At 33.4% G+C, this 5,584-nt stretch overlaps 2 long non-coding RNA genes across 2 annotated transcripts in view; both read left to right on the top strand.

Moving 5' to 3' along the window:
* LOC125502773 overlaps positions 1-1,100 on the top strand; it is a 6,617-nt gene extending 5,517 nt beyond the window's left edge. Inside the window, exon 2 of the long non-coding RNA XR_007280522.1 lies at positions 938-1,100. This is a non-coding gene — a long non-coding RNA (uncharacterized LOC125502773). The remainder of the gene's footprint in view (positions 1-937) is intronic.
* Positions 1,101-2,696: 1,596 nt separating this feature from the next.
* On the top strand, positions 2,697-5,584 carry LOC125502772. The gene is made up of 4 exons (XR_007280521.1): positions 2,697-2,959; positions 3,453-3,642; positions 3,817-5,251; positions 5,520-5,584. It is a non-coding gene; the product is annotated as an uncharacterized LOC125502772 (long non-coding RNA).

Here is a 5,584-nt window from a genome sequence, read left to right as displayed (position 1 = left end):
ACAAAATTAAGATTTTATGGTAGTAGGCATTGATATTTCCATTAATTATTACTTTAAATTATTATTGATCATACATCGAACACTGCGAAGGAACAAGTAACATTTTAGGATTAAAGTAGGTGTTCAAATAAGCCACCGTTTTCTCGCACGCACAACATACATCGTCTCATTACTGCTTCTATTTGTTTAGTGGTTTATTCGAATAGTAAAATTATTCGAATACTCGAATATCTAACGAATATTTGAATATTGGAGTATTCGAGTATTCGAATATTCGAGTATTCGAGTATTCCAATATTCGAATATTTAATGGGTGATATTGTGATATTGGTAGTCCACGATTATGCACTTTCAATAATGGTCCGTTCAAAAAAAGTAAAATCACCTCAATAATAGTGGCCTTTGAAACCGAAACCTTTTCCGTAATTGCGAGAAAAACTCAAAAGGATTTTTGCCATCTCGTATATATATTTTATTAACACGTTGTCTGCGTTAATTTTCTGCTCTATTACTTCCAAATATTCAAAAACTTTGTCCATTCTTATATTGTATACGATAGTAAAATCAAAAAATTAAAATGTAAAAACAACATAAACAGTAATATAACCTTAAAAACCGTTTGACGGTTCTGCGCGAGAGTCAATCATGTCACAGAGTCGCATCATGCTAGCGTTTAGATCTTTAAGCTTATGCTGCCATTTTTAACCAGGGTACTAGAAAACGCCAAAATCACCAAGCCTTTACAGAGAATAGAGAAATCGCCAAAACAACTGCTAGTCGCCAATTCAGAAAACATTGTCGCCAACATATCGCCACACCTGATCACCCTGATGACAGATTACCAAACTCTTGATTCAGTCAGTTCCTTTGAATATAAAACTAACAAGAAGGAGCATTCCGAACCATAAAGTAAGTAACATTTTCTGTTAATTAATAGTTCAGCATGGAACAGAATCTTCCAGCACATAAGGAGAAGACTTCTGGTAGGGATTTCTACTCCGATAGGGCACAAGTTTAGCTACCCGGTTCTTCCTTTTGGGGACTCTTTGGAAGAAAGACAATTTGTGTTTTTTTACTTAATAAATGTTATTTTATTTTGATTTAGGTGTATATTATTTCATTCCCTTTCATGGGTCCCCAAAAATTTGGATCAAAATTGCGTCCTTAGTATTACAATTGAGATGTCCTTAAACTCCGTAGTCTCAGTTCATTATTAATGGAAATAGGAATTTGTTAGCACCCTGTTGAATAAACAGCACATTTTCTATTACTATTAATAACCGAGATAACATGTATAGACACCGAAATTTGGGTACCCGAAGTATTTTGTGCCTTCAAAAATTTTAAATTCCCGCTGTAACTAGCCGATAATCTAGATACCGGTTTTTCCCGTCAAAGCTTTCCGTTATTGGCGGTCAGCCGGTTGTGGCACAACGCGGTTCCAAGTTTTAGCATCACACCGCCACCTCTCTTATTTTACTTTCTGTTTCCGTTCTACCCAGAGATGCCAGGTATACCGATTTTTCGGTAGATCTACCGATTCGTCAAGGAATCTACCGATCTACCGATACCATGCGGATTTCTACCGAAAAGTAACAATTAAAAGTTAAAAAAATTACAGTGGATTACTTAAAATAATCTAACATACTCAGAAATCTATTTGACTATGTTTTAAAAAGAAATTACTTACTTTCTGTTACAATTTCCAACATTGACTTTAAAAGTCCTAATAATTTCTTACGCGTTTCTGACATCTATTTAGGTGTTAATGTACAGAAAACAATTTTAGAATCCGTAATATGAGAAGAGCAACTGACATGTTTTAAGTTAAGGTGTTTAGATTTTTACATCGAAGGATGCTCACAAATAATAAAGCGGTACCCACTAAAAAATATTCCTATAGAAAAATTATGTTTTGTGGATCCTGCAATAGTGAAATCAAGTCCCTACAATCAATTTCTGATGTTGCGATGATAGTTCCAAATTTAATAAATAATAGTGAACTATAAGGTCTGGACACAGAATGGCGTCTATTGCGAAATGTCGAAGAAATTCAAAAATTTTCTGAATACATATATTGAAATATGGAGATGATATATTCATGTTTGCAAATTTAACGAATTTTATTTGTAACTTGCTTATTCTGCCTCACTCATCAGCCAATGTAGAACGAATATTTTCACTGGTTAATCTAATGAAAACTAAGTTGAGAAATAAGTTAAAAACTAGTACAATTGCATCTTTACTTCTACTATGAGATATATTGGTAGCGACAATTGTCATAGCTTTGAAACCGAAGATAAGCTTGTGTTATCTATGAATGATAAAATCTTTTATAAGGATAATTTGGAAGACTGAGGAAATATCTTTATTTAAAAGAAAGAAAAGTGTTTAGTTCCTGAAATTAGTATTAATAATTTTATTAGCAATATGTATGATAAAGATTTTATTTATTTTTTGTGTGTTTATTATTTTATTTTTGTTAACAATGTGCTGTAATGTTTAACGAAATATTATAAATATACTTATTGACTTTAGTTTATTCTAGTATTGCTGTAAGTTTATAAAAATTCAAGTATTAAAAAACGTGCGATTTTATGGAGCCCATATAATGAAAGAAAAATGAGTCTACCGATTTCTTACCATATCTACCAAAAAATGTCGAGCTTATCTATCGAAATTCGATTTTCGGATCTGGCAACGCTGGTTCTACCCTTCAGAGAAAGCGCGAGACTCGTCTTTATAGACTCGTTTTTAGTTGTCTTCATCACAAAATATCCCCCCAAAAAAGGGGGTATGTTCTGTGGTCTTCATCTACGGGCTTTATCTATGCGCCTATGTGGCCTTGTTCCGTGTTCATGTGATTCGTCCTTTGCCGTTAATTAAATATGGTTAGTTGTGTATCTTGTGGTTGTTCCCTAACACCAAAACATAAAACTTGTGGTGTAACATTTCACAGGTAAGTGTTTGTAATTCTAATTAAATGTTTACAAGTGAAAAATGTATTCGAATGACATTTAGGTTAACGTACGAATCACAACATGTTACATAGGCGTAGCTTAGGGTAACATTATTATCGTTTTGTGTTAATATTAGATGTAATTAGAAATTGGGGTTTCAGCTGGTCATTAAGATTAATATTATTATTCTGAGATATTTGCTCAAGACTATTGTAAATGTGAAATTTGCGGGAAAGAATATATACTTTATAATTAAACACTAGTGTACAAAAACTAAAATTAACTAAAAACTACAAAACACTAAATAATAGATAATTAGGTTGTAAGGAGGTTGTTTGTATACCGTGCGTTTGGTTTACAATTAGTAAAATGGAACTTACTTAGATGTCGGTATTGTGTTTTATACTACTTTCAGTAGTGTTCGTAGGTAATGGATATTTTCATCACGATTAAATGATGCAGATAGCACCTATTATATTATTTTTGTTCTAGTTTTCCGAAAGATCCAAACAGGAGAACAAAATGGATACAGTTTGTGAATAAGTTTGAATTTATTCCAAAACGCAGCAGTGTCTTATGTTCGCATCATTTTGCTGACGACTGTTTTGATCGTTCGTCTAAGCTGCAAGTGAGACTGCTAGCCAACGCCATTCCAACAATTGAAGTGGACCGGTTAAAATATGTAAGTGAAGTACCATTTTGATAAACATGTTTGCAAGTGTTAGTGGTGCGATACAGTACTTATACAGAAAGAAGCGATACATTATATAGAAAACATTGATGTTTGTTTGTAGATTTTTGAAGAATTTTTGCAGTAAAACACAATATACCAAAATAGGTTTCTAATTTATTTTAGGTAAGGTCGTTTAATCCGATAACAAAAACACAATCGACAGACAATAATGTAGCTTCTATATCCGGACCATCCGTGAGAGAACAGACTCCTTCGCCAGACCCAGAATTTTTACGACAAGAAGTTACACCCCGTAAAAGTCAATTAAGAAGGAAAATTAGTGACCTGCAAAAAAACAATATTTTGAAGAGCCGTAAAATACGAAAGTTGCAGAAGGAGATCTGGCGACAGAAAAAACAAATTTCTTCACTAAAGGCAATGACAGTGGAGTTGAAAAAAAGAAATTTATTATTAGACCCCAGATAGCATTTGATATTCTACGAATATCCCAGAATGTTCAAAAAGTATACAGAACATTGCAGGAATATCCTGGGAATATACACGGGTGAACATTCCTAACATGAATGTTCGTGGAATATACATGCATGTATATTCATCAAAGTTCATAAAAGGTATATCCTAAGTATGTACATATATGTACAAATTGTGTATATGTGCAGACGAACATGCCAGGTATGTACATATTGTGTATATATGCAGGTGAATATACCTAGTATGTTCAAAACAAATATTCCGGTAATATACATGAATGTATGTGTATATCAACGGTTTATTCCAAATTGGTTGAATATAAATTTTGCGTGCCCGCAGCAGAAAAGTAAGGGCACGTACAAGTAAATTATTTAATGATTTTCCGTATTGAAAATTCACATTTCTCTGTCTACGTCAATACTAATGATAGAAAAATACTTGTGCCCCAGGAATATGCATGTACATCACATGAATGTTCCAGGTATATTCTGGGAATATCATTTTGCTATGTGGGAGGAGCATGAAAATATTATGCTGGATCATTTTGGAGTGAGTAAAGTAGATATTCAAAGGCTTTTAAATAAGTTTGAAAATCAAAGTTAAAAAAAACATATGAACATTCTGTTCGAGCTTTTGCTGTCACTTTGCACTTTTTTTCACCAAACGCATATGCTTATGTTCGGCAAAATTTCAAAATTGCTTGCCTCACCCAAATACATTGGCTTAGTGGTATTGTTAAGTAGATGCCGAGCCAGTGTTTACTTCAGAAGCTCTTAACTTTTTAAAACTAAAAGTTAAAAATTCTGAGGAACAAAAATTATTTGTTCTTTGGTTTTTGACGAAATCTCCATTAGAAAACACTTGGAATATGCTGGTAGTGAATATTATGGATATGTGAATTGTGGTAATGGTTTGCAGCGGGACTATATGAAGTTAGCCACTGAAGTTGTGGTATTCATGCTGGTCTGCGTGAATGAAGCATGGAATATACCAATAGCTTATTTTTTTATTGCAGGCATTAATAGCCAACAAAAAGTCTCCCTAGTGAAACCGGCTCTAGCGCTATTAGAACAAGTCGGAGTTACTGTTAGTAACATTACTTTTGATGGGTGTGCAGCTAACTTTAGTATGTGCAATTTATTGAATTGTCATTTCAATAAGACGAATGTTAAAGCTGACTTTACATTTGAGAATAGAAAATACTTTTTATTACCCGACCCCGTTCACATGACCAAATTGGTACGAAATTGTTTTGGTGAACAAAAAAACAGTTTAGAGATATTATGGTGGAATAATTAATATTGCATTTGTTGAAGAATTGAATAAATTACAAAAAAGAGAAGGACTTCATCTTGGAACTAAACTAATATATTGTTGCGGCTTGATTTGTTTAGCGCACAGCGGCAACGCAGCTTCCAGCGTTTTCGGGACGCCTAGCTCGATACTTCGAGAACGAACG

The sequence above is a fragment of the Dendroctonus ponderosae genome, unplaced genomic scaffold (genome assembly GCF_020466585.1).
Source record: "Dendroctonus ponderosae isolate FM_Combo_2020 unplaced genomic scaffold, Dpon_F_20191213v2 Dpon_F_20191213_10, whole genome shotgun sequence".
NCBI classification, from domain to species: domain Eukaryota; kingdom Metazoa; phylum Arthropoda; class Insecta; order Coleoptera; family Curculionidae; genus Dendroctonus; species Dendroctonus ponderosae.
The sequence above is the reverse complement of the archived record's forward strand: the minus strand, read 5'-3'. Positions and strand labels throughout refer to the sequence as shown.